Below are 10,982 nucleotides of genomic sequence, written 5' to 3'. Positions count from 1 at the left end.
GTTACTCAGGATTCTAAAATGGTTGATGGGGGTCTTCCTGGTGCCACCCCTTGATCCATGAACACAGCAGGGTGACTTTGGCCACTACGGTTATGTCCCTTGACGTTTAGGTGAGGTCCAGACACAAACTAGTTTCCATTGGTCTACTGGTCTCTGGTCACAGCAAAACCAGCGGTTCCCTTAAACTGCAACTAGTGACCTTCTTGGGTGACCAAACTGCACTTTGACAACCTTCCCAGGTCTAGCAGACTTGGGTGCAACTTTTGATTGTCAGGGTTCAGTCTCCCGGACTGCGCTTCGGCAAACAATCAGTTGTGGCTGCTAACTTTGCCAAGGCAGCTTCTTAAGATTTTGTGGCCCTGGGGTTATAAGAGGAAGTTAGCCAACTGGCTCTTGGAATTCACCTCTTCTGTCTGGGGCTTGGGGAAAGGCTTCTTCTCGAGTAGGGCACCACAAGCATAACGAAACTTGAGGGCAGTGCTTAATTTGTGCCGGTACTTTCCAGTGCTTTGCACCGGCACTTACTTATCAGAGCTGGGTCTACACGCATCTGCTTCACGTAACATATTGCACTGATGATATTTATATATTTACCTCACTACAGGACTTGTCGCAGAGTGTTGTTCTCGTCTCCTCACTCAGGTGAAGAGTGTTAGGGCTGTGAGACTGAGCCAAGAGGAGATTCTAATGATATGTTGATGGCGGAAGTGTTGACGGTGGGTGGGACACTGATTGTGCTGGATTTCGGTTCTGCAGGGGTAAAGGCTGTGCCGCAACAGGCGCAGATTTTTAAAAGATTTCCACACCCCAACACACCCATGGGTCGCACCCCACGAGTCATCGTTCAAGTCAGCCTGACGACGTTGAAGATTGAGGGCAGGCAGCAGACACACCACCACCAGGCCTAATCAGTTAATACAGGCAGTACAGTGTCCCGGCACACCGCGAGTAACGGTAAGAAAGTACTACTGAGTAGCAGTAGCCATGCCATTGCCAAATCAATGCAGCTTTTTTTGGGAGCGTGGTGTTAGCTCTGGCGGCAGCTCAACAAGATTCGATGCTGATGATGCACTGCCTGGCCTAGTAGCCGCCGCCAACCGCACACTTATATCACAATAGGGCCCGCCCGGCCCCTGCCGTTGAAGTATCCTCCCCTGCTCAGAGTGGCTAAGTCCATGCTGCCTGCAAAAAAACGGGCTTGTGACACACTGTCTATCTTTGCTGCCTTTAAATATCAATGTATTCTGGCGGCTAGGATATCAATCCAACAAAAGATATTACCGGATTGTCCTTTAAGTAAAGTTTTTTGAGTTAAGAAAGCTGGCAGGCGGGAAAGGGGGGGCAAGCCTTTAATCCTTTCAACATCTATGTATCAGTGCTAAATTTGAGCCTAAATTGGGTGGTTGTGAGTTGGTTATAAAGGCGGACTCGATACGTGTGTCGATTTGATAGGGATTCAGGTGAGGCAGTATACGCAATGCGGGACGCTAGATTGAATTGACATGTGTGGTTGTGTATTTGCGAATTATTAACTTTCAGCGGAAGGATTAATAGGAGTTAAGTTGTTTAAAAATAGATTTGTGTCTTCACATATGGGGCATTTTCTTGTGTTCCTATCGTTGGCAGGATGATGTTTTAAGGCTTGCAATTGTGATTGTATCTAGTGGAGTCACGATGAATTGGGGCCTGCGTTTTACACGTTTGGCTCATTATGAAGGAAATAAGCCTAGTTGCTTTATAGCCGAACATGCGGGACAGGTACACATGATTGTGGCTATAAAAAGGTAGCCTGGTTTCATTGTATAATGTACCAATTTAAAAAAACAAATCCCTAGTGTGGCATTATATAGCATGGTTGTCAGCAAAGTGCTTACACATTGCCCTACTTTGTATGAAAAGACATCCGTCCCAAGATGGTTAATTCCAACAGTTAAATGCTAATTTTGAGCCGGTGGTAGGCAAGGGGAGTTTGTGTGAATTGCCTACAATCACATGATGTTGAACCAATGCTGAGATTCGACCCTGATTTCCCAGCTCCAGCCATTATGCCACTTCCTCTCCCCACTTTCATGGTTAGTAGTTGGTTCAGTTTTAGGCCGCTCTACCAGGAGAAATGGACTGCTGCAAGCTGCCTCCTTGCAAGAGCCCCAGCACTTATGTTTTTTACAAATGAACCACTGGGCCATTCCCTCTGGACTCAGTCAAGAGGCCTCAGGCCAGAGTACTGTAATGAGGGGGCTACCTGGAGCTCAGGCCCCCGCACTGTGGGGGCCTATGTTAAGCCACTGATCGCACCACATTCTTTTCTTTGCTAGCCCAGGAGCAGCAAGTGCAGTCTAGACTTTGGTACAGCCTCCCTTTATTTGGTCCAGGGAACAGCAGGGCATTCTCTCTTTGGACCTTTCCCCAGTACAGTTGTGATCTGAGGTCTGGGTGCAATGCGTGCTAATTGTATGCCCACACCTTGCCGTCGCGGGATGCAGTGCATACTAGCCAATGGGATACCAGGCCCACTCCTGCCTGTTGACGACTGCCTGCAATAAATGGCATCTAGCTATTAAAGAATGCAATGTTCTGCCCACTCTCAAGATGGCAGAACCCCTCTCTTGGTGTGGGGAGCTTGGTAGCTCACCTTAGAGATGTGGCTACCTGAGGCTACACATCCCCAGTTTTGTAACTGTTCCCCCCTCTCTGTCCCCAACGCCAACCTGTCTACCAGAACAAAAGAGAAGCCCCTCTTGTGTGTGTCAACCAATTGTCATTCAAAGTGGGCTTCCCCTTTGAAGCTCACCTATTGGACCCACACCCTGTGTGGCTTCCTGCCAGGGAGAGGTAACACTGTTCCAACAATAGGCTTCTATTGTGTCGTTTCTTGGGAGTCAATCACACTTCTCCCCCAAAGGGCAGAGGCTGTGTTATGGCCAGTATCTATGACTGGCCAATGGATAACTTGGGCAACAGAGTAGCAACTTTGTAAATTTTCCTATTACTGAAATGTTACATTAAATCAGATGGATAACTTGGGCATCAAGTCGGTTTTCATGTAAGGATTCTTATGATGCCTTAAAATACCAACTTTAGTAGTCCAACTCATAAGTTAGCACAGCTGAGTTGTTAGCGTGTAAGTCTGTGCTTGCCAATGGGTGCTAATATACTTTCCACAGTAAAAACAATGTTTTTTATTTTGTTTATTAGATTTAAAACAACATACAAAGATAACACTGTTGCAATAGGCAAACAATTACTTGACCATTCTTTAAACCACATCCTTCTCTTTACCACAGTTACTTTTACTATTACAATTATATATATGCGATCCTCACACAAAACTCTTAGTACAAGAAAATCTTGGAGCTCAAATCAACAGGTCAGTCTCAGCCGCCATCTCCCTACGAATCATAACGACTGGGCCCCTTCAATCTATATGGAACCTGCAGGGATAGCCTCTGGCCTGACAGACCACTTCTTCATGCATCAGTGTAGGTTGGAGACCCATTCCAAAAATGTCGGGGTTGTTGTCCTCCCCAATAACGCATTATGTCGCTCCTTCCCACATCAATAGCACAATGCAAAGGAGGAGTGGATACCAATCCAATTTATGCTTTTCCTAAATGCAGTGGTGGCAGGTGCCGGTAAGAGTGGGGAGGCGGGGCAGGGTTAGGGGGAAGTCGACAGACGACGGGCTAGGTAAATTTAAATAAAAAATCAATGAAACCACTTACCTTACGCTCGCCGCATCGCTGAGTGCATATTTCAGTTTCAATTGCAGTTTAACCTTGTGGAAGGACTCCTGCTGCCTTTGCACTGCAGTGGCATGGTCTTGGTAGATGTGCACACGCCCGCCTTCTATTTGCTTGCCTAGGAGTTTTAGCCTTCTGTGTGCCTGTCTTGGAAGTTCGGTAGTCGGGTGTTAGGGGTCTCTAGTTGGCAAGGCCTTGCACCTTTGTCCAAGTTGGGACCCTTCTTCTTAGTCAGGATAAGGGAGTTATACTCCTAAAATAACCCCTGCTCACCCCCTTTGTAGCTTGGCACAAGCAGTCAAGCTTATATTAGAGGCAGTGTGTAAAGCATTTGCACATAACCAACAGTAATACAGTGTGAGCACTACAAAAGGACACCACACCAGTTTAGAAAAATATCTAATATTTTATATACTTAAGACAAGACCAAAAACAATAAAAATCTACAATACAGTTTTTAGAAATATTCAGTTATCAAAATAACCTTGAAAAACAGTTCCTTGAAGTCGATAGCTCCCTCTGGGCTATCACAGCATTGTGAACAAACAAATCCAAACAGTTCTGGCTGGCCGCGGCATCGCGGGCCAGCTACGGTGTCAGGAAGACCCGCAAAACAGTACCTTTATAAATGCAGGGTGTCGCGACCTCTCGAAAGCACCTACCGAAAGCACAGCGAACACAGGCGTCAGTTCCGGAGGTCAGTGCAGGAGTTGTGGGGCCCTTGATGTCACATACGTTGCTGATCCAACTCCTCGCGGTTGAATTCAGGTGCGCTGGCTTCGGCAGGAGTCGGGTGCTGTGGTTTGAAGTGCAGCGGTGCGGCGTTTGATGCCCTTAGGTCACGGTGGAACAGCGGCTCGGTGGCGGCGTCAGATGGTGTTGTCAGTGAGACCAGGGTTGCGGTGCAAAGTGATGTAGTGCTCGTCGCGGTGCTGGCAGGTCACGGTGCAGGCATCGTAGTCGTCCTTGCTGAAGTGCTGTTGGCTGATGAGCTGGAGTAGATGGCACTGGCGTCGGCAGGCCAAGGCTGTGGTGCGGGATGAGGGTGGTACGTCGTGTAACTTTACAAGCGCTGCCCTCGAACCACGGTGCAAGCAGCGGCATCGATTTTGGCATAGAGCGTCATCTTTGGGGATACCAAGGTGGTGTTGTGAAGCGAGGCGATGCTGAGTGCAGTGCCCACAGGTCGCAGTGCGAGCAGCGGCTCGGTGGCGGCATCTGGTAGGTGAGACCAGGGTTGCGTTGTGGCTGTGCCCTTTAGGTAACCCTGGGCGTAGTACGCGTAGTCGCGCTACGCGAAGCGAAGACGTTCTCGCACTACGCGAGCTTCGCGAGCATGCGTAGTAGCTTGCTGGTCCCGTTCGCGAGCCGTTTTTCTTGCTCGGGAGCGCGTAGGGCGTGGTCGGGGCGCTGTCTGCGTGTTCGGGGGATTGTAGCGTGCGACCTTACCCATGTGGTTGGGCTATGGGCGCGGCCATCTTGTTTTTTCAATTGTCCCGCCCGCCCGCGCCCCCTATTTCCTCTTCCGGGTCGCGAATAACGCGTTCGCGCTGGCAACGTCTTGTTCGGGAACACAACTACTTGTTCACACTGAGAAAGTGCGTGTTCGCGTGAAATCTCGCGCGAACTTACCCACGTGGTCGCGATGGGCGCGGCCATCTTGTTTTTCACACTGTATGCTATGGTTCTGGGCCTAGTTTTCTATCCACCTTATATCTGTTCAATCTTTTACCTATTTTCACAGTTTTTCTTACTTTTTATACTTCTCATTTATTTCTCTCTGTCCCTAAGTTTATATTTTGCATTTTATTTCTACTTTTCCACCTTTCTTTTTAGCTTTTCTACTGTTTTATTTTACTTCTTCATTTAAGCTCCTACTTCTTCCCCCTAACTTTTTTTCCTTTTGTTCTAACTTTTCTTTTCCACCTCCACCCCAGAACCATGGTAAAGGGGAGCAGCAGAACCGGCTCGAAGGGCAAGGCGCCTGCGCCCAAGAAGAGCCGGCTGCCTTGCGGCAGAATGCGACCTGCAGGGGTGCAGGCCCGGAATCTTTTCGGGGAGGCGGAGGTGGCCACCCTGGTTTTTTTCATGCAGCGCCACCTACCCTTGACCTTGGCAGCAGGCGGCAGGCCAGGGTCCGGTTACCTCCCAGAGGAGCGTCACCGCCGGTGGGCGAAGGTGCGCCGGGCAGTGTACCGTCGCTCGCAAATCCGGCGCACCCACCAGCAGCTGGCCCACCGGTGGGCAGACATTCTGGACAGGGAGCAGGACCTGTTGGACCTGCTAGGTGTTGAAGTCGTGGGGCTTGGTGAGTAGCTAGTAATATTAATAATTTAATATATATTATAGTAGTATAAGTATTGTGTATAATTCTTGGACGAATAAGTAACACGGTTACTGGTGTGCTTAGTTACATTGCCGATGAATTCCGTCTCAAATTCTTCTGTTATTGTATGACACAGGTGCTGCTCGCCACTTCTCTTACTGGTTTGCAACTTAGCGCTGGCTTGGGCTGCTGATTATTGATGCTAGAGTTTTTAGAGGACTGAAGTTAGTTGATGCTATTGCTAGAGTCTAGTCCTTACATTGTCTTTTAGTGAAATAGTGGTGGATGGATAGTATTAGTTCATATTTTTTTAACGGTCTGCATGACGCCTCTTCTGTCACTGAATGCTTAGTTAGTTCTTATTTACCCCACCCCTCCATTGAAACCGGTTTGAGTTTGTTTACTGAGTGGTAGGCTTAGCAGCACAGCAATAGCATGGTCAGGTGAGTCAGTAGCAGTTCTGATGCAAGCAACCAACAATTACGTGTATGTACAAATTTATGCATGTGTCCTCCATCTCATCATCTATGCATGTTTGCGGGCAAAAATAAAATTGCAATTCCGACTTACTGAACAATTGGCCCGTCTGGATTCTTGAATAGGTGTTGTAGGTCAGGTGGTACTGGCTTCCTTAGTATATTCTGCAATCAGAATGTTTATGGCACATTTGATTAGTGTTCTATAAGTAGACGGTCTGTGGATCTTGCAAGCCAGTAGTCATTTATACTTTGAAGTCAATTTTATTGGAATTGTTGTTCCCTAAAATGTTTGAGATGATTTTTGAATGAGGTCTTTGTTTCACAGCACTTAATGTTTCTCTTTCTTTATTATTTCTTACATGATCATCACCACCCAAGGGCAAGAAGACGGGGTCCGAGTTGGCGGGACAACCACAAGAGGAGCGCTCCTCTACCGCGGATCCTGCTGCTGGCCCCAGTAAGTCCTACAGTGCTTATATCAACAATTATATTTCCCTAACTTTTTAACGCACTTTATTTTTTCCAACCGATTAATCCTCCTTCCTAATTCAATGTTAGCAAAACCTTCTTTGGTCTTAAATTTGTTTTCCAAATTTTGGGTCACTAACTATCCAATGCCATCCCTGACTTTCAGTTCCTTCAAACTGCCTCTGCCCCAAGACTCTCTGTGCTACTACTATTAGACTGTGTGTAGCTAAGCTTGCCCTGTGGGCCACTCTTTAGTTAAGGTATTCTTTTGAATAAAGCTGTGATAGAATAGCTGTAGGCACTGGGTCCACTCCTGTCTTTTGCGTTGTCCTCTGTAATCTCCAGTCTTTGTCAATTCCCACCAACAAAAATGCACAACCAGATGTTTGCCTACTAATTTTTGTTCAGTTAGTATACTTCTACTACTGTTGTGGTTATTATTCTCTGCACATACACATACAGAACTATGCACAAGAAATTAGGATGTTGTTGATGTTGGTGATAGGGAGGTTGGACCTTACCCCCTGGTTACAGAACTCAGTCAGAAGAACCCATAATCCAATGACCGTCTAGTCTATCTACCTAAGTGTCTTGGTCATAGTCATTTGTCCCACTCCCGACCCCCACACGAAGATAGTTAGATATACCCAATGATTTTATTACACAACCCAGAACAGAAGAAGAAGAAGACCCTTTCGCTCACTCACTCGTTTCACTCCACAACACCCCAGACACTGAAAATAATATACCACAGAGTCTACGTGTAAGTTCAAAAACTTTATTTTTTTTAATAACAAGCTTTGTATTGTTGTAACTTGTAAGTATTTCCATGAAAAACATCCTGCTCCACCATGCAAAATGAAGAAGATTAAATACTGTACATTTTGTACATCTAGTGCACGATAGAGAAATGTGTGATTTGTGGGAGACCTCTCACCGTTGAACGTATACTGTAAGTGGTTACACATGCATCTTTCGAAAGCTCTGCAAATCCCTTGTTTCGTAAAGCAATCTTCTCTTCTCATCTGCCTATGAGAAAAATGTTGCACGTTAGACAGTGAATAAAACTATGCCAGTTTTTAGCAGTCATGGCAAAAAGTGCAACATTACATTATGGATAAGCAACAGGGACTAACAATACTGGTTTGTCAATTGTATGCGACACTCATGTGGTCTCAATGGTGTCTTTCTTACTGTGCAACAAGCTGCGAGGTAACATGGGCAAAGCAGTAGACACAGATCTAAAAATGGTTATATGGCTCAGGCTAACTTTCCAAAGACTAGAGTAGGAGTAGATTAGATGACCCTAGGGACTATCTAATAAATGAAAACTAAACTCTGTCTAATGTGACTGCTGTACATTAGGACGCAATTTGGACTAGTTACACCGTCACAACGATTCATGTTATACGTAACTGTTTTTTCAATCTTCCTGGTTAAAAAAGTACAACTAGTAAAATAGGGGGAGGTGTGCAGGCATCTAAAAAGGTGTACTTGATTTCATAGGTGCACAATCAATACTAACCACCAGTGCCGACGGGGCCAGCGGCGAAGAGATTGCCATCCAGGAGGGGACAGAGGATGCGGCACCTGCAGGAGCATCAGTGGGGGAGGAAAGTTCAGCGGTGGGCGGTGGTAAGTTATATTCATTACTTATTTGCATTACTAGGTGGATGGGGGACATTTTTTTCCTCACTGTGCTATGAGACTTATTAAGAAAGTATGAATTTTAAGTTGTACTGGACAATATACAATGGTTGAAGAAGGCACCCTTTGTAGCATTATCAGTTTTAGTTGAGTTAACAAGGCCTCTTCCATCAGACTCCAACTCAGCTGTGAAACTTATGGAGAAGACTAAAAGTCAGATCAGATGACCTTGAGGCATGTGTTGAACAAAAAGGGAAAGAAGTGAACTAGGGTGGAAGGAGGAAGGGTGGACTCAGAGATGTAATAATAAGACTAACTACCATAGAAGGATACTTTGGAAGGTTCATTCACATGGCTGATATGAATCGGATGCATGGGTTGATTGTTAAAGGATGGGTAGAACTGTAAGGTCAAAGAAAATGCAGGCCTGGTTGGGCAAAAGAATATGGGTACATGGATACAGTGGATAGCAAGAATCATGAGAGGAGTTTGTGTCAATGAAACCCAAGGCAAGGAAGGAGTGGACGCATGGGTGGTTGGGTTGCTGGTGAAAGTGAAACCAGCTAAGCCGATAATAAAGAATGATAGACATTTACTTTTAATGGGTGGATGCCCCCTAAATGAATTTGTATTCATCATAGGTGAAGACTGTCACTGGAAGCAGAGTCTTACTTTGAAAAAATAAAAGGAGATACAAAAAAGACTTTTGTTCTTATGTTTACTCAAGCCCACCCAGTACTAGGGCAAGTATAATGTCGGAAAAAACGTCAACAAATGCTACAGGCAGGGGAAGCAGGAGGACAGATTAGATAGATACTAAAAGTTGACACCAATTGTATGGACTGCGCTTGATAGTGCTACAATGCCACTATGTACTGTTGAATTCATTATGAAGAGTTTGCTACAATTCTGTTTCTTTTTTTATAGATACTCCTACTCCTTCCTCAAAACCATCACGGAAGGAGTTGGCAGCCAGGGCCCGGCAAAGGAAACTGCAGGCCATTGTGGAGGAGTACCGCAAGCTGGTGGCTGAGGCTGAGGAGGAGGAAGAGGCTGCGGCAGCAGCTGCTGCCTCTTCCAATGCGTCCGGCCCCAGCAAGGCTCCACCTGCAGGAGTACGGCGCCGCGGCCAGGCAGCCGCTCATCGCCGCCATTCAACATCTGCCGCCCCCTCACAGCATGGATGCAAATGTAGGTGCCGTGCATTTCGGCAACAACTTCTCCTCCGGGTGGCCAAGCTGGAGGACCAATTAGAGGAGCGTGTAAAGATTTTAGTGGACAAACACCTCAAAGCCCGCCAATTGTAATGGACCCTGTTGATTTGCCCCTTTTTTAATACTTTTGTTGGTGGGTGGGAATTGGGTGTTGGGGTTATTTTTGTGGGACATTCTTTGGACGTGGACTATGGTTAGGGTTAGGGTGGGGATAGGAGGATATTTTTATACATGAATAAATGTTATTTATTTTCAACTAACACAGATATGATATGATGTTGTTTTGTGGTGGGGTTACTGTTGTACGTCACAAGGTTTACTCTACATGCAGGGCAGCGGCCAGTGTTTGATTGAAATACTTTATTAACTGACCACATGTGTAACATGCAAACAGATAGATGCTGTGCCCCTCACTCAAAGTAACATTTGTCCTATTAGTACTACCAGCCTCTCCTCCATTAGATCACCCAGCAAACTGCTCTTCTTACCTGTGATTGATGATGATTACGTTTGGCACCGCAAGGGCTGCATGGTTTCCCAAGACAACGGAGAATATGCCGTGATTGTGTGATAGTAGTCAAGTAGACTCCTAGTCCTAGACACTGGCACTAGCATTGGAAAACAAAAACAAAGAGACAGTCATTTGCCTGAGAAAGAATGTGAGAGAAGTAGAAAATTACAGTACATAATACGGACCAAAAATACAAACAATATTGCAACAGCTAAACGAACTCAAAGAAATCAATGGTGTTGGGGACTGAAAAAGTAGAAGAAGATAACTTTTGTTGCGTTGGAGTCATTAAAACACAATACAAATCGTAAACGTACATGCTCTAAAATTAAATTCAAACAATGCCAGCAATGGTTTACATTTATTCGTTGGGTCACTTTGGGAAATTAATTGCCTTGTACACTATTACATAGAGTGAGCTTGGGTGGGCAAGCAGAAGAAGATCCTCGCCCTGCCTCGTTGACTTTTGATTTTATTAGTGTTGGTTTCACCACATCTGCCCCAGCAAGCGTGTGATCAATTGTTGGTGTATATTTAATGTAGTAACATCACACCTCAATAAAAAACCACACAGCCCGGGGTAAGAGGGTTAGGGTT

At 45.8% G+C, this 10,982-nt stretch overlaps 1 long non-coding RNA gene across 1 annotated transcript; it reads left to right on the top strand.

The window, feature by feature from the left end:
* The first annotated feature begins 6,917 nt into the window (after window positions 1–6,917).
* Window positions 6,918–9,706, top strand: LOC144774054 (uncharacterized). The gene is made up of 3 exons (XR_013600090.1): window positions 6,918–7,002; window positions 8,520–8,648; window positions 9,588–9,706. It is a non-coding gene; the product is annotated as an uncharacterized LOC144774054 (long non-coding RNA).
* The last annotated feature ends 1,276 nt before the right edge of the window (window positions 9,707–10,982 follow it).

The sequence above is a fragment of the Lissotriton helveticus genome, chromosome 1_1, assembly GCF_964261635.1.
Source record: "Lissotriton helveticus chromosome 1_1, aLisHel1.1, whole genome shotgun sequence".
Classification (NCBI taxonomy): Eukaryota; Metazoa; Chordata; class Amphibia; order Caudata; family Salamandridae; genus Lissotriton; species Lissotriton helveticus.
The sequence above is the reverse complement of the archived record's forward strand: the minus strand, read 5'-3'. Positions and strand labels throughout refer to the sequence as shown.